This window comes from Ursus americanus, chromosome 28 (assembly GCF_024610735.1).
Source record: "Ursus americanus isolate L20-20 chromosome 28, mUrsAme1.1.p, whole genome shotgun sequence".
Taxonomy (NCBI): domain Eukaryota; kingdom Metazoa; phylum Chordata; class Mammalia; order Carnivora; family Ursidae; genus Ursus; species Ursus americanus.
The window spans coordinates 8,590,764-8,609,956 of NC_142154.1; the positions used below are offsets into that span (position 1 = coordinate 8,590,764).

General features: G+C 40.0%; 1 protein-coding gene across 1 annotated transcript in view; it reads right to left on the reverse strand.

The window, feature by feature from the left end:
• The window catches only part of AGBL1 (AGBL carboxypeptidase 1), a 710,086-nt gene that overhangs the window by 490,778 nt on the left and 200,115 nt on the right, over positions 1-19,193 (reverse strand). The window lies entirely within an intron of this gene.

The following is a 19,193-nucleotide window of genomic DNA, read 5'->3' on the forward strand; positions in this document are numbered from 1 at the left end:
AGCCTAAAATATTTACTATCTGACCCTTTATAGAAAAAGTGTGTCAGTCCTGCCCTATTTCATTATGAATACTAACTCAACCTTTCTCTCAAAGCTAGCCCCTGTTGTGCTCCACGGGCCTGGCAAGTTCCTCAGCCACTGGGAGTATTAATTTCCTCATCTTGCTCATAGTTCATCATCCTGAGAGAGTGGTGCAGATTCATCACTAATAATGCCTGGAAGGAGATAAATACTGCTCACAAGGATTGCTGATTTCCACACCTAATTTCTCTGACGTGGTTTAGAAATGATTCTTCTTTCTCATTGCTTCTTTATTTATCTCTCCCTTGTTCTTTATTACCAAGGAAGTCTGTGTGGATATTGTTTTCCTTTTTTTTTTTTTTCCCAAAAACCCAGCTCCCTTCCTACCTAATTCCCACCTCAGGTCATCACTTTGTTTGTGACATCATGACCTGCTGCTATGGAAACACATGAGCTAGAGATTAGGTTGATGTAAGGTGTTTGTGGATACTTCCTTTAAGAAAAGTACTGAGAGCCTGAATTCATGCACATCTCCTTGGAAAGAAAGAACTGAGAAGAAGGGGAAGCAGGAAACGGATGAGAGGCAGGAGGTACCAAAGTGCACATTTACATGTGTTGTGACTGAATATGGCAACAGGGAAGTTTGCAGACTGGTGGCCGGGGAGGCTGACGCCTTCTGTCTGTCCACAGGACAGCTCACAGCCCTGAAAGTCCCAACCATCATCGTACCTGAGAGATCTTCTTCTCTCAAGACCGCATTGCTCTGGCGAGGATCTTCATCCCTTGGAGGGCAGAATAGGAAGCCAACAGGACTCATACCCAACTAGGTAAGATCCAGGAGGAGGACACACAGTGACTTGAGTAAATTGAGATTCACAAAATGAGTTCAGACTGGCGCTACCAACACAGTAAAGGAAGATACGAATCAGGATGAGACAGAAAATGTGATGATGTCATCCCTACATCCTCTGACCCATTACCTCCTTTCCAGGAAAATGCTCTCGACTTACAGATGCAATCACATCAGACAGGAAGAGCATATCAGCCTGCAGAAAATCAAGGTACCCAACAATTGTCATATCTTCCAAAGCAGGATCACTTCCTCTGAGGCAAATTCTGACAGACACTCCAATCACAGAATGACCGACCTGGTGTAAAAACCAGGGCAGTCATCTTCAGAGCCCCACTCTCTTCATCCCTATGTTAACTGTGTGTGCCTTTGCACCTGTGTCATAGATGCATGTACTTATTTGGCATAACTGTGTGAGAGAGAAAGAGAATCTAGCAAAAATGAACTAAGCACAACTCAGAAAATGAAAGTTCAGGAGAACTGTGTGGGGTCTCTGGAGGATCTCTTCACTCCAAAAATGAACTGAGATTTATCTCAGCTCAGAAACAGCAGTTGACTCTATTGAGAGATTGCTTGCACGCAATCAGTTTCATCAGGACACATCTCCCTGTAGTTTTGTCTAAACTCTCTCCGCTAACATAATGGGACCTTTTCAGACACTCGCCATGGGTCCACCCGTGGTGGACAAGCCAGGTATAAGGAAAGGGGTAGGGAATACAAGGATATCCATCATCTCTGCTAAAATTAGATACATTTGGATTCGTTTGGACAACGTGAATAAGACAGAATGCTTCAGTCTCTGCCCAAAGGTGTCCCTTAACTTGGTGTATCGAAAATAGACTTCTCCCCCCCAATGGGAGCTTTAGGCTATTTGAGACAGGATGTTGTATAATTCTTGCTACTTCCTGCCAATGGGTACTGTCTGAGCTTACAAAGAGGAAATATAGTTATGTTCTCCTCTTTGACCAATGCCAGTTGGGAAATAAATACTAGCTGTAGTATGCCCAGACAAAATGAGTAAGAGGGGGGCAGAGTACTAATTTTTACTGAGTACCTACTATGTACCTGGCATGGTGCTTTATATGCACAGAATTTTTTAAATTTTGCCACAGACACAGGAAAAAATATTTCTGATGTCACTTCACAGAAGAAACTGAGGCTGGTTCCGCCGAGGTTGCCCAGTGGTCAGCGTTTTTACAGCAGCCTACCCAGCCACTGTGAGGAGAAGTCCAGATTTGTGTACAGACCAAAACGACTCAAACACATGCTTGAGCTGTAGCTCTTGACATTACCTTTGGCCAGCTTCTCTTTCCACTTGAGTCTCACCCTGCACCCCTCAATTCAGAAGGCTGTGCGTTAACTGCGGAGTGAAAATGGCACCCAAAGTGGACAACTACACCAGCTTACAACAGACAAGGAGGACAGAGTGAAAGAATGTTTACATGAGCCATTTAACGAGGCCCTTCTCTTAGACATCCCGTTCAGAAAATCGACCTTACGGTGCTAATCCTCAGGACTACTTTATGAGGGTGACAATGCCCCCATTTTACAGACGAGGAAGCTGAAGCTCAGGGAGAGTGCAAGCCACTTTCCAAAATCCACGCAGAGAATCCAGGATTCCAACCCAAGTCTGTTGACGAACCTAGGCTTTATCTCTAACTCTGTCAAAATGTCTTCTTTCCTAGAAATTTGCACTTGACAACATGCAGTTTTTATGGAATTCACACACATACACACACACACACACACACACACACACACACACACACACAAAGATAGAGTTTAAAGATTAGACCTTATTTCTTACTCTGCTGGTCTCTGGACCACGTGTTGGAGATCAAAGAGGGGTCCTACTGGGGAAGCAATCTCTCAGGGGAGCCAGTTGCTGTTCCAGTGGGAGCCCATCCTGGAGTGAAAAGTTCCTACCATGTGAAGAACTAGAGGTGGTGACAACGATACCTGCCAGGGTGTCTCCAATAAATTCCAGTCCGGTCCTTCCACAAAGGCTTTAGGAAAGGGACTTACAATGTAGGAAAGGACAATGGGACTTCTCCAAACTGGCTCTTGACCTCCAAATGTCACCCTCCCCTTCAGCATGAAATGTGAATCCATTGTGCTGCCATAACCAGGTTGGCCTTGGGATCCCTGTGCCCTCCCTTTATGCTTGACTTCAAGTATGGACTCATTCCCAACTACTCCTGCCTTGACTTCTCTGGTGCAGCTGACACCAGGCAGGGTCTCTGAAGCAAGATTTCACTAACTTGCAAAAATAACCAAATGGAGCTAGAATGGGAAGCAACATGCAAAAGACTAACCTGGTTTAGGTGGAATAACTCCTCTTCCTCAGCCCAAGGCCCCTCTAAAGGGCATTTTCCTGAATAACCGCCATGCTTCCTGTCCCTAACCAACAGAGGTCCAATGCTTCCACCAGAATCCCCAAATACCTTTGGGCATATCCAAACCTCAAAGACAGATGCAGTAAACTCCAGAGGGACAGGAATGATATCTACATGTCCATTGTCTGATTCAGTTAGTGGCACAAAATAGGGGTGCCCTCTCTTAGACTAACTTTTTGGTATGATCTCAGTAGAAAGGGAAGGTTGTCTCCAACGTCAACCCCAGTGGTGATTGACTAGTACATTTCCTTGATTTTAGAAGTTCCAAAGAGTTGTTCTTCCCACAAGTCATAAGGGTCATCTTGCACATTGTCTATTTTATTTCCCTCTCTGAGGACCTCCCTCTTCCCCCAGACAAATGACAATGGGAGCACGCATCTCTTTCAGGGGTCACCCCACTCCCTAGAGGTTTGGCACAGTCTTACTCAATAAGCAGAATCCATCGGCTTATGGCTGTGATGTCACCTACCTCATTTAGTAAAGCTCAACATCCAATTCTGGCATGGTGCTCTCCTGCTCTGCCTTTTAATTCTTACAGCCTTGACGCTTAAAAAGTCAAATGCCTGCTCCCATTTATTAAATAATACAGGGTTGAGAAAGCCTAGCTCATTCTGACCAGCTTTGAACTAAAGATAATCTTACTTCATTAAAAACCCCATCAGCTTTATCTCTAAAGTTATTCCAAGAAAAGTGCTAAGAGTATTTCATAATTAACATGTGGCAGCAGGTGCTGTGAACAAAGCAGGCACAATTATAATAACTTGAAGTCAATAATTCATAAACGATAATGTATTATTAATCAATTATTGGGGCCTGAACAACATTTAATGAGATTAAGCTGATTGCCAGGCTGAACTCTTGGATACATATTGATTCAATCAGAGTGCTTAATTAAACTACCTAAGTTGCCCACCAAATCATTACATCCTTTCAAAGAAGGACTATTTCTATTCCACTTTCCTTCCTTGTGAATTAGGAATTGTTATTGATTGAAAAGAAATCAAGATAAGGATTCTTGGTTTTCATAACAACTTAAACGACCATATGATCTGGCTATATTTCTTTTTGATTATAAAAAATAAATGCTGTTTGTACAAAGTCGGAGTGCAATTTGGTATAGATGAATTGTTTTTTCCCAAACAATTCAGAATCTTAATAAACAGGGCTGCATTACATACATAAACAAAAGTAGTTGCTTATGATGCTCTATTTTGAAGACCAAAACACTGAGCTTCCAAAAAATGAAACCCCCCTGCAAAATAGTGAAATGAATTGTGATTTGAATTCAAGTGCCCCCCCATTCCTTTCCTATCCGAAAGTGGCTCCAAAACCTTAAATTAAGCTTCAGTCCGCTGAAAACCACAGGGCCCTAGCCATTCTACAGTATGAGTTTCTGCTAGCATCTTCCAGAAGCTAAAAGCGCCTTCCCTAGCAGCTGAGAGTTTTCAGAATCACTCATCACAAACACAATGCCTACATTCCTGCCTTGTTGACATGCGGGTCCTCCTTTCACTTGTCACATTGCTAATGATGGGAGTTATTTATGTTGAACATTGAACAAAATGTTTTTTTGCTCCATGTTCCACCCCAGTGATCCTGCCTGAGGGGACACAGTGACAGCTCTGTCGGAGCATCCGGGGGTACAGGGAGCCCTGCTGGTCTTTCTAATTAGGGTTTTACCCTGTCAGTTGCGTGAATAGCCACTTCCAACCCAGATGCGCATCGCTACGTGTTGAGGATGCCCCTGCCCTGTAAAAATCTGGGATGTCAGAATCCACAGCTGCCACCTGGACTCAACGTTCAATGAGCCACAGAAAATCAGCTACAGGGAAGGTACACAGAGAACACTGGGGCACCGCTGATTCCCTCTGAGTTGTGGTGTGCGAGCTCCTAATGCACTCATCTGTTGTTGGGGAAAGGCAACGCTGCACACACCAGCTTGAAGGGAGAACTCCATCACAAGATCATTACCAAGGTGGCTACGGGCATACGTTTTAATTATCACATTTTGGGCAGTTAATATGCCCAGTGACGCAGCCATGCTCCTGAATGTCTCCTGTGACTGGAAACGGTGGAGTGATCTCCCAGCTACGGCCTCAAGAGGCTCGTGCTTACACAAGCCTGTCTGGCCAAACTACCTCCTTTTTTTACAACTTTGTTGGGGAGAATGGAGATATAGAAAATGGAAATTGGAAAATGTATCAACAGCATCAGTTTTCTTCCACCTACATCCAGCCCCTACTTGTAAGAAAGAGAGGATTCTAATACTCTAGGCATTCTGCAAGTCACGCTTGTGGGGTGACTGTGCATGTTTTGTTTTGGAGTGAGAGGGAGTCCCTGCGATCAGAATACTCATCACTCACATCTACCAGGGTGGAATGAAGGATCCCAGTAGGCTCATGAACATTAATTACAGAAGAACAGCTAGGATCCATCTCCAGGTTCTACTCCCTCTCTTTCTCTATTCTGGCTTTTTGAGAGCACGGGGAACACTGACCAGCTATGCTGACAATCATTCACTGTCTCACTCACACTAAATACAACTGCCCTGCAAGTTACAATTTAGACACTTCACTATGGGGACCAGAACACTCTCTACCAGTTCCAAGGGAACAAAAAGTTCCTCCCACAGCTGGAGTTACCTCAAGCAAGCCTCCCGGGGCAGAATAACAGGGAGAGATTAAATAACACATCTTTTTAAGGTTTCTGGTGTTGACCTCGGATGCGGATGTCTGAAATCAGACAGAGGAGGTGCCTCTCGGTAAAACAGTCATCTTTAAAGCAACAAAACAAAACCAAAACAAACACTCTTCTCATGATAGTCATGATGTCAAAGAAAATAAAAAGTGCTGGAGAGAATGCGGTCCCTTTGTCAGATTCTAAATTCAGAAATTCCAAAATACTTCACTAAAATTCTTACTTTCTCCTAGCGGGGGAAAAATAAGTATTCCAAGAGTCAGAAAAGAAAGAATATTCTTTCAAGAGAAGTAATGTCAATTCTAAATATAGAAGAGCAGATATGCTGTTTCAGATTCACAAACAGACTTTCAAATTCATCTTATCCATTACAGTAAACAAAAAAAAATAGTCTTTCATTTTCCCTTCTAATAGAAAGAGGTAGCATGAAAAGTGGAAAGATCAAGGAGTGAGAACCTCCATTTCCAGCAGAATAATAGACTAAATATTCTGAACAATCCTCTAAACAAAACAACCAAAAGGCTAAAATAAAATATTTGTTTCAAAAGTCATTTTTGATGCATTGCTGAGCCGCTCTAAAAAGGAGAAATCTATAGATGAAAAAAACAAAGTAAGACGGGGCAGGGGGGAGAAAAACCTTTATAAGGTAAGCAAACATCAAAGTATACTTTCTCCCAGAGGGTTTCTACCAAGCCTTGGAGACCTTGAGCTTCTGCTTTGAAGCCTGCAGGAGACCGGGGGGGGGGGGGGGGGGGGATGTGCAGTATAGGGCTCCCTCATGTCGGGGCATCCAATAGGAGATTCCTGCATAAAGCTGAGACTCCAAATGTCTTCACTCTCAACTCACAGAAAGGGACAGCAAGAACAACGTGCTATCTCAAGTTTTTCCTACGGATATCCTCCTACAAGCAAATTTTCACATACATCCGAATGCATGATCTATATCCACATGTGGCCCCCCAAATCTGAGGCAAGTAATACAGTCATCTCAATTTGCTAGCATCCTCAGGTGACTAGCAGAAGCCAATACAAATGTTCTCTTAAATTAAGCAGCCTCAATTCAAGCCTTGAGGATTTTTCCACAGATAAAATCCCAAGTAATGTAAGTGACTTACTGTCAAAAAATCACAGAACAAAACAGGAAACAAAGCCCCATGAGTGAGAAGCTACCGAAAGGAGACTGAGAATAAGAGAGACTTGAGATACGAAATTTATGGAAACCACATAAAATAACTACCCAGCACATCAAGAGATAAAATAAATTTGAGATACGAGCAAGGAATAAGGCTATAAAAGCAGAAACACTGATGTAGAAATAAATTTCTAGAAGTGAAAAATCTAATAATTGAAACTAAAAAGTCAATAGAGAGAAAGATGTTCAGTGGAGAGCCCAAGGGTAAGGAGACCCACCAATAGAAAAATAAGATACTACTTTAAACAACCTTCTCAAGAAAACATGTTGAAAGCCACTGGAGAATACTACTGCCATCCTACCCATTAAAAAAAGTTAAATAATCCATTCATTATAATTTTCCTTGAACCTGAAGTTAAAATGACAAAGCAGACAAATGAACTGAATTCCATAGTGGTAAATCCCTATAAGGAGAGACACACAAACTTTTCATCTTTCTTGGAATACAGAAGGAAAGAGGGGGCCGTTTCATTAGAAAGTATAATTTTAAGAGATTCCTGAAAGCCATGTGGTATACTGCATCAACTAGAAGCAATCGAATACAAGGGGAGTTCACACTAACTTGCGAACTCTTCTCTTTGGATCAGATGTAGGGCAGGAGAATTAGAAGAGCTCCCCCTACAGGCACACACAATGGCACCGGCCGGTAGAAGGTCAGTTGCAGCTGATGGGACAAGAAAAATACCACCTGCTTCTTTGGATCCTCTCCTACAAAGCAAAACCTTACACTGCTGTGGAAGGAGCAGCCCCTCTGTCCCTCCGAACCCAGGATAGTACCTCATGCTTCTGAGACAGGGGTAGATGCAAAAGTTGTCTGTCCCTGGGGGAGGAAACAGAGTGGAGCCTTAGGTCCTTAGTTACGCAGACATACTAGTGAGGGCTCAGGGTGGTACAGGAACACTGAGCACCTCCCCTACACCCCCTGTTCCCCATCCCCCGCCTAGTAGGCTCTCTGCTACCTCCAACAGCAACCACCACTGGAGGAAATGGAAGCCTGCAGCACACTAACAGTAATGAGATGAACAAAACCCACTCCTGACCAGATCCACTGCACTCCACTTTGACAGAAAGAGGCAGATCCATTTCTGAATGTAAATAGTATCGGTCTCATTCTCAACTGTTCTTCCACACCTACTGAATGCCATTCAATTAAAAAAAAAAAAAAACACGCACTATCAAGAAATAAAGCAGAAACAGGTTCAGAGAAGATTTCAATGCTGAAATTGAATAGGGACTTTCAAAGAAATATGATTAATATGTTAAAGGATCACATGCAAAAGAAGGAAAATGTAAATGACCTGATGGGGAATTTTAGCAGGGAGAAGGAAACTATTAAAAAAAAAAAAAAATCAAGGGGCGCCTGGGTGGCTCAGTTGGTTAAGCGTCCGACTCTTAGTTTCAGCTCAGGTCATGATCTCAGGTCGTGAGTTCAAGCCCCGTGTCAGGCTCTGTGCTCAGCGGGGAATCTGCTTGAAGATTCTCTCTTTCTCTCTCTCCCTCCCTCTGCCCTTACCCCTGCTTGCAAGAGCACTCTGTCTCTCTAAAATAAATAAATCTTTTTTTTAAAGGGTCAAGTGGAAATTCTATAAATTTTTAAAAATTATATCAAATGTGAATGTTCTTGGTGGGCATACTGGAAGATGGGATAGACAATGAAATAATCAGTGAATTTAAAGAAAGGCCAATAAAATCATGCAAACCTAAATAAGCAGGGGGGAAGAATGAAAGAAAAAAAAACAGAACAAAGCATTCAAGAACTGTGGGACAACAACACAAAAGTGTCTAACATATATATAATCAGGGTCCCGGCAGGGGAAGAGAGAATGAGGCAGAACACATATTTGAAGAGATAAAGACTAGAATTTTTCAAAAATTAATGAAAAATAAATCACAGATACAAGTAGCTCAGAGAAATTTGAAGTGATATATAAATGACAGATTGATATATATATATATATATATATATATATCACACCTACATAGGTCATAGTCAAATCGATGAAAATCAAAGATAATGAGAAAATATTGAGGACACCACAGGAAAAAAAAAACATTGAAGAGGGAAAAGCAAAGATAAGAATTATAGCATAGTTCTTGACAGCAACTATGCAGCCAGAAGACATTATAGGAACATCTTTAACATACTGAAAGGGGGAAAAAAAAAAACTGTCAACCTAGAATTCCAAACTCAGGGGATTAAAACAAACAAACACACAAAAAAACAATAAAACAAACAAAACAAAACAAAAAAAACACTTCCAAAATAAAAGGAAATATAAAAACTTTTTTTTCATAAAAATAAAAACTCAAAAAGTTACTGCCTGAAGATCTGCAAACAATCCGAGAAATATTTAAGTTCTTCAGAAAGAAGGAAAAGTTGCAGGTGAAAAACTGGATCTAAAATACAGAAATAAAAGAGACCCAAAAGGATAAAAATAAGAGAGATCATATGCACTAGTTCCACAAATTTCGTGGCTCAAAACAACCCCACAAGTTAATTCTCTTACGTAGTTCTGAAGTTCAGATGTATGAAATCAGTTTCAGTGAGCCAAAACCAAGGGGTTGCCAGGAGCGTGCTCCAACAGGAGGCTCTAGAAAAGAATCCATTTCCCTGCCTTTTCTAGTATCTAGAGCTTCATTCTTTCATTCCTGAGATCATGACTTTTTCCTCAAAGACAGTAGTGTAGTATCTTCTCTCTGTGCCTCTGCTTCTGTCCCGTGACCTCTCTATTTGCAGTCTCCTTCTGCCCCTCACTCACAAACACGCTTGTGACAGCATTTAGGCCCCACCCAGGTAATCCAGTAGAGTATCCTCATCTGGAGACCCTTAATTTCATCATATCTGCAAAGTGTTTGCCATATAAGGTATCACTCACAGGTTCTAGGATATGAATATGGATTGGGATTCATTAGGATATGACTCTCTTGGGGAGAGAAAGGGCCTTATCCAGAGTACCACAATATAAAAACACTTCCCAACTCATTTCTGAAGCTACCATTATCCCGATACCAAAACCATACGAAGATATTGCAAGAAGGGGTGACTAGGTGGTGCGATTGGTTAAGGGTATGTATGACCTTTGGTTTCAGCTTAGGTTGTGATCTCAGGGTTGTGAGATCGAGCCCTGCATTGGGCACCCTGCTCAGCACAGAGTCTGCTCAAGTTTCCCTCTTCCACTACCTCTGCTCCTCGCTCTCTCTCGCTCTCGAATAAATAAATCTTCAAAAAAAAGATATACTGCAAAAAAAGGAAACAAATCAATATTCCTCACAAACATGAGGCAAAATATATTCCAACCAAATGGAGTTTTTTCTCAAAAAAGAATATACTTATCTTGATGAGCACTAAGTAATATATGGAATTACTGAATCACTATACTGTATACCTGAAACTAATTTAACACTGTATGTTAACTATACTGGAATTAAAATTAAAAATAAAATAAAAATACAAGGTTGGGTCAACAACTGAAAATCAAACAATGTAACTCACCATATGAACAGGTTAAAAAAGAAAAGTCATATGATCATTTATGCTAATTCTCAGCAAACTAAAAGTACAGCTCAACTTTCCCAAGGATATCTATGAAAGAGCTACTAATAATACCACAGTTAATGGTAAATGACTAGTTTCCCTCTAATCAAGAACAAGAAATAGTATCTCCTCTCACCTCTATTAAATATTATATTGGAGTTCCTAAGCAGTATCATAAGGCAAGAAAAAAATTTAAAAATAGAAAATGAACAAAAGAAATAAAATTCTTTATTCACAGTCAACATGCATGTGTTGTATGCTAAAAATTTAAAAAGAAAAAAAAAACTACCCAAAAAGCTACAAAGGCAAAAATGTTAGCAAAGTCACATGAATCAAAGTTGATACACAAAAATCCATTGTATTTTCATATACTGGCAATAAAAAAATGAAAATTTTTGCCATTTACCATAGCATCGAAGGTAAAATACATGGGGGTATATCTAAAAAATATATGTAATAAGTTTATACTAAACACTACATTAACACTAAAGAAAGAAATTAAAGAAGGCCGATGTAAATGGAGAGATATACCATATTCATGGGTAGGAAAACACAATATTGTTAAGATTTCAATTCCTCTCAAATTTCAAACTCTCAGTAGGCTTTCTTTTTTTTTTTTTTTTTTTTTTTTTTTTTAAATATTTTATTTATTTATTCAACAGAGATAGAGACAGCCAGTGAGAGAGGGAACACAAGCAGGGGGAGTGGGAGAGGAAGAAGCAGGCTCACAGCAGAGGAGCCTGATGTGGGGCTCGATCCCATAACGCCGGGATCACGCCCTGAGCCGAAGGCAGACGCTTAACCGCTGTGCCACCCAGGCGCCCCTCTCAGTAGGCTTTCTTAAAGACGAAAAAAATAGAGAAAGAACCTCAGTTCTTGATCCACGTCTCATAGTACATACTAAAATCAACTTGATATATACTTAAATGTAAAACTTAAAACTATTTTAAAACTTTAGAGTAAAAATTGTGTGACCTTGGTTTAGGCAAAGGTTTCTTAAACTCAGCACTACTAACATTTTGGGGTGCATTGTGGGGGGCTGTCCTGTGCACTATAGGGTGTTTAGATAGCATCTCTGGCTTCTACACTCTAGATGACAGTAGAAATCTCTCCAGCTGTGACAATCAAAAATGTCTACAGACATGGCCAATTTCTCCTGAAGGGCAAAAAAAAATCCCCAGCCAGGAACCACTGGGTCAACTAAATATTTTTTATCTAGAATACATAAGTAACACTAACTCTAAGCTTAAAAAAAAAAATGACAATTGAATGTCATCAAATTTTTAAATTTCCACTCCTTAGGAGACACTCTTAAGAAAATGAGAGTCAAGTCACAAATTGGAAAAAATATTTGCAAAACACATAACTGATGGAGAATCTGTATTCAAATAAAAAAATCTTCTAACTCAATAATAAGACAAAACTATAAGAAAATGGGCAAAATTTCTTAACAGATACTCCAATAAATCATTAATCACTAAGGAAATACAAAGTTAACTACAGTGAAATACTATTTCATACCTACTAGAATGGCAAAATTTGAAATATAAAAATACAAAGTACTAGCAAGGATGTTAAGCAACTGGGATTCTCATACAATGCTGATGGGAATGCAAAACTTTGGAAGAACAACCACTTTGCAAAATTGGGCAGTTTCTTAGAAATGTAAACATACACTTAACTTCTTTACCCAATATAAATGAAAAAAAGAATGTTCACAGAAATACTTGTATGTGTTAATAGCAGCTTTATCTGTAATAACCAGCTGGAAACAATCCACATGTCTACATACGGGTGAATGGATAAACAAATCATGGCACATCCACTCAACAAAATAATACTCAGCAATGAAAAGGAATGAGCCACTGATACATGCAAACAACATGAATGACTCTCACAAGCATTATCCTTAGTGAAAGAAGACAGACCAAAACACCACATAGTCTACCTATATGGCATTCTGATAAAGGCAAAATTATATGAACAAAAATCACATCAGCAGCTGCCAGGGGCTAGGGGTAGAAGAGGGGATGACTGACCACAAATGGGTACAAAGGAAATTGTTGAGGTGAAGAAAATATTACATATCTTTATTAGGACGGTGGTCACATGCCTGCATTCATATCTTTTTAAGTAAGCTCTGTCCACAGAACCAAACACAGGGCTTGAACTCACAGCCCTGAGATCAAGACCTGAGCCGAGATCAAGAGTCAGATGCTTAACTGAGCCACTCAGTGCCCCTGCATATATTTTTCAATATTCGTCAAATGGTACACCTAAAAAAGGTCTATTTTACTGCTGTAAATTACACCCCAAATAAAGCCGATCCTAAAATAATGACAATACAAACATCAATAATCTCAAGACAACAGCAAAGATTAAGTACATTAGACATATACATATATATGTTATACTGAATTTAAAAAAGCAACTACCCAGTGGAAACATGTCATTTCACAGAACACTTAGATAGGTATTTAAGATAAGAAAATATAAATGGCCCCTAAATATATAAAAAAGACGCTTAACATCATTAGTCAAGAGGGAAACGCTTATTAAATCACAATGTGACACTGTTTAACATGAGTAGGTTGGCAAAAATTACAGTGAGACAATACCAAGTTCTGGGGAAGATATGACACTATAGGCATGTTCAAACACTGCTGGTAGGAGTATAAACTGGTGCAACCATTCTAGAGAACTCTGGCCTTACCAAGTTGAACAAAAGGATACCCTATGACTCAGTCGTTGTAAATACGTATACCACAGAAAACTCTTCCCCATGCATGAGGAGCCATGTGCATAGTGATATATTCATAGATCTGTTTGTAATAGAAAAACACAACCTGTGAACATTCCAATTAGCCATCAACAGTAAAATGGATAAATCGACCTAAATTCTGGTGCAGGAGTATTATACAGCTATGAGAAAGGAATGACTCAGATACCAACTCAAATGTAACAACATGGTTTAATCTCAAATGTGTTTAACAAAATAAGCCAACCATAATATATGCTGTATAGGTAAAGCCCTAAAATGGAAAACTCAACAAGATGCTGATTAGAGAGATGTAAAAATGTGATTTAAAAATATAAGGAGAAACAAGAGACCATTTAATCCACAGTTCAGAATGGTAGTTACTCTGAGGCAGAAATGGCGGGGAGTCACTGGAGAAGGGGTTACAGGAGAGCAAAACTATGGACCATATTATGTTTCTTTTTTTTTTTTTTAAGATTTTATTTATTTATTTGACAGAGATAGAGACAGCCATCGAGAGAGGGAACACAAGCAGGGGGGGTGGGAGAGGAAGAAGCAGGCTCATAGCAGAGGAGCTTGATGTGGGGCTCGATCCCATAACGCTGGGATCACGCCCTGAGCCGAAGGCAGACGCTTAACCGCTGTGCCACCCAGGCGACCCCATATTATGTTTCTTAAATTGGGTGGTATAAACATGGGTGTTCAATACTATACCTTATCATTATTCTTTAATCTAGACCTATATGTTATATGAATTCTTTTCCGAGTATTACATTAAAAATAAAGCACTTTGTCTCATTATAGAAAACCTAGATTCCAATTTCTGGCTCTGCATTGGAAAGCTATGCAACCATGCCCAAGTCACTTTACTGCACTGGGTCTCATTTCCACTATCTTTAAAATGGGAAATTTTCCCCAAACACATGATTCTTACAAATATAAAGAAAAATATTGTTAAAGTAGACTCCATGAAAATTAGGCAAAAAAGCAAATTTAAAAAGAAGTAACAGACTAGAAGAACATACCTGCCAAACACTATCCTCAATGCCTAGAACAAGGTCAATACTCAATAAATATTTGCTAAATGAAAGAATCACTGTTTAACAAAGAAGAATACACCTAATATGCAAACAGCTCCAAATAAATCATTTAGAAGAAGACCATCTAATAACATACCAGAAAAAATCTTGTCAAATCAGTATGTTGTATACCTAAAAGTAATGTAACATCATGTGCCAATTACGCTAATTTAAAAAAAAATAAAGAAGAAATATAAATGACAAACACTTAAAAGTATGGACCACTTCAGTTACACTCAAAGAAATTCAAGCTGAAGTAACATTGAAATGGTGTATGGAGAGAGGGATTTTTGTTGTTGTTTTTACTAATAAGTAAGAAAATGTAGAAGATTGACAAATCCATTGCTAACTGGAGCCACAGAGGGAAAAAACCTATGTTTTTTGTGGGAGTTTAAACTGATGGCATAGAATTCTCAGAATTCCTGGGGAAGAGATCTGGACCTCCATAGGACAGAATTATCAGGAGGCTAATTAAGGTAAGTCCATTTTATCTAAATTTTAAGACTCAGGATTTATGAGTTTTTTTGTCTGTGGGTGTGTGTGTGTGTGTGTGCGTGTGTGTGTATCGTGAAAAATAAACATGAGACTGTCAGCAGCAATCACTTTGGGAGAAGTAACAGGAGAAATATGAGGTTATTTTCACATTTTATTCTAATTTACCAAACTTATTCAACAAGGATGACATGTTGGCACTTTCTAATTTAACTTCTAAATTTTAAAAAGGAAATATAAATATAGTTGGAGACACTAAGAAAATTATATGACAGACACCCATGTACCTACCCATACAGATTTGAAAGTTGACAGTTTGGCAGATTTTCCTTACAACTCTTTTTCTTTGAGAAATACAAATTTCCGGGGCACCTGGGTGACTCAGTCAGTTAAGCGACTGACTGTTTCCGCTCAGGCCCTGATCTCAGGCTCATGAGATCGAGCCCCATGTCAGGCTCCATTGCTCAGCACAGTCTGATTCAGAGTCTCTCCCTCTCCCTCGTCCTCTGCCCCTCCCCTGCTCACACACTCTCTCTCTGAAGAAAATCTTTTTTAAAAAATTTAAAATAAAAACAAATAAATCTTAAAAAAAAAGAAAGAAATACAAACTTTGCCCAAGAAAAGTACAAACTTCCCAATAAAGAGCCATTTCCCTTTCTCCTTCTGCTCACTCCATCCTCAGACAGTATCACTGTCTTGAACCTGGTATCTTTTTTCACCATGGTTTTATACTTTTTCTACATATGTAAATATCCATAAAAATAAATTGCACTGTTTTTGTTATATTAAAAACCATATATTTTAATGAGAATTTTTTTCATTTCATTTTATTTTATTTTTAATAATATTTTCTATTATATTATGTTAGTCACCATACAGTACATCCCTAGTTTTTGATGTGAAGTTCCATGATTCATTACTTGCGTATAACACCCAGTGCACCATGCAATACGTGCCCTCCTTAATACCCATCACCAGCCTATCCCATGAGAAATTTAATAACACATTCATGGTCATGTTGTGAGGCTTCCACAAAATATATGTATCAGAGAATCATCTGGTTAGCACGGTCTGGCCGTCTGGGTTTGACTATATTTGAGAGCTGGTAGGTTGGTGATGAGCCACCTTTCAGAGCACATGTTGACAGATATGAAAACCTTTGCATTTAGGTCTGCAGGGCAAAGAAGTCTGGACTCATTTTTGCTCCTTAGGCACAGGGACCCTGAGAGAAAAATATCTGGATAATGGGACATGGTTGCCATCTGGTCCCTGCCCAGCTGGTGAAGGAGGAGATATTGTCACAGGAAACTCGGGGAGACTTTGTGCCAAGCTGTGTTGAGGTGTGGCACAGAGGTCTGGATCCAACTCTCTGGAAACCCAGCAAGACACTGCAAAGGTCCTTTCATGACAGCAAGGACAGCAGGCAACCAAGAGAAAGCCAAGCATCAGGGAGAATGGAGTGGCCCAAAAGGGTTGACTGTAGCCAATGGCTGCTTTAGGAGCAAACTTGAGGCTACCCTTGGGTACCCCCAAGAAACACCCAGGAAAGAGGTAACTTCTCATAAGAGATTAAAGGCCCTACAGTGTAGGTGGTTAACAAGAATGGATGCCTGGATTTCGTGTATTTGTTTAATAAATATTTAGTGTGCACCTGTTGTGTGCAGGGTCTCTAAGTTCCTAGAGAAATAATGGTGACAAACTATAGCACACAGTCTGTTCTCATGGAGCCAACAGGGCCATGAAGAAAACCGAGCAGGGTCACGTGATCAAGGGGCTCTGGATAGAGGAGTAACTTTCAGTATGGTGACCCAGCAAGGCAGAGAATACATAACAAGAAGAAATCGACCATGTCAAGCTATGGAGAAAAAGTGTTCTATTCAGAGGAAACAGTAAATGCAGAGCCCCAGGGAAAGCAGCTAGGATGCTGTGTTCAGGGAATAGAAAGATTAGTGTGGCTGAAGGATACTGAGTGACAAAGGGGTAAGATGTGGGTGAGAAAGGCGTGTGGAGTTTTGCAGAGACAGTAAAATTGAGATTTTATGAAAATCACAAGGGTTATTAATGTTCACATGACCACATATGAACATTTGGAGAAACCTAAGACATATGAGTTGTAGAATAAACAATTCTTTACATATAAAGAATTGCATCTTGAAGGTAAAGGGTTTTCTTTCGTTATTGCCAGTTGAAACAATGGCAGAATACAGGGCTTAAGTTCCAGACAGTTTTGGGAGAAACTGGAGCTCTAACTCTTCCTCATCATATAACCTTCTAGGTCCTCAAATTTTGTCACCTAAAAATGAAGATAATAAATACAATTCCTTTTTTTTTTTTACCTCGTAGACCTGTTATGTGGAACAACTGATCATGTGTAAATACTCTGTAAAGAGTTAATTCCCTTAAAAGATATAAATTCTATCTCATGAGCATACTTATAGAATAGAATATTCGATGGAATATAGTACATGTTTCTGCGACAGTAACCACATAGAGTCAACTTTCAGTATCCCTGCTAATTGAGAAAATTATTCAGGTAATACAAATTTTGTTTTATTTTCCTCTGAAATAGATGATATTTTATAGCATATTGGCTTTGTAATTATGTTTAGCCTGAGTTTTTACATAATTTGCAGGCCTCTGAAAATGAACATTTCCAAAACTGATCTCCTTAAGCCTGCACAGCAGCCCTGCTCTCTCATACATGCTTTTGTAAGCATTACACTGTGCACCCATACACAGAGCAGAAATACTTTAACTCTGTCCCCTTATCCCTACTCCCCACCAATCGCCAAGACCTCACACTTCTTTTTCTTTTTTTTTTTTTTTTCAAGATTTTTATTTATTTACTTGAGAGAGAGACAGATAGCGAGAGAGAGCACACGAGTGGGGGAGGAGAAGGAGAAGCAGACTCCCCGCTGAGCAGGGAGCCTGACATGGGGCTTGATTCTAGGACCTGGGATCATGACCTGAGCCAAAGGCAGATGCTTAATCAACTGAGCCACCCAGGCTCCCCAAGACCTCTCACTTCTAATTGGGACATCTCTTATACATTTAGACCCTTCCCTCCCATTTCCATAGACTTATCTTCCTTGGAAACCTCATCACCTATCTGAATGACTAACAAGTGTTATTATTTCTGGAGTCCTCACTATGGGCCAGGCACTATCCTAAGCCCTTTACAATCTTCAGATGGCCCCAAGAAGAAGGTACTATTAATTACTCATAGTTTATAAATGGGGAAACCAAGGCACAGAGTGTTTGAGCACCCTTTTCAAGGTCACAAAGCTGATAAATGGCAGAGCCAAGATTAGGGAATCCCCCTTCCATCCAGTGAGTCTGAATCTAAGGTCTAAATGCATAAAAACTCCTCTGAACCACGATCCATGTCACCTTACTTCCCCCTCACTCTGGACTTCCCTCCACATTACTGCCACAAAATTTTCTTCCAAAACGAATCTGATCTTGTCATTTCTCTGCTTTTAATAACATCCTATTAGCCCATCATTGCCTCCAGGAGACACTTCCTAACATGAAAAATAACGGCCTTAGCCACTCAGCCCTAATTACCTTTCTCACCTATCATCTGATCCCATAATCTATCCACAATCCTACTCCCAAACAGTCCTGGTGCCCTGAGATTTTCACAGCACCATGTCCAGGCCTCCCTGCCTCTGCAAATGCTATTTTTTCTACTTGAAAAGACACTCCCCAAGGGGTGCCTGGGTGGTGCATTCCGTTAAGTTCTGACTCTTGGTGTCAGCTCACGTCTTGATCTCAGGGTGGTGAGATCGAGCCCCACATTGGGCTCCATGCTCAGCGTGGAGCCTGCTTAAGCCTCTCTGCCCCTCCCCCCTGCATGCACGTTCTCTCTCAAGTAAATAAACAAACAAATAAATAAATAAGACACTCCCCCATTTCTCTGCATGTGGCAGTCTGACTTCAAGATACAGACTAAATGACACTGAGCCTCAGTTTTATCATCATACAATGGGCATAATTATTCTCTTCCTCGGCTCACAAGGTAAGTATGAGGGCCAAATGATAGTATGTAAAAACTCTGTAAGACCAAAATACTTACATGGTAGGGAATAAGCAAAGCTATTCAACTGAAAGGTTTTACAATCTTCCCCAATCCCTCCAACCAGCCTTGGAAGGAGAGAGGATGCATAGCCT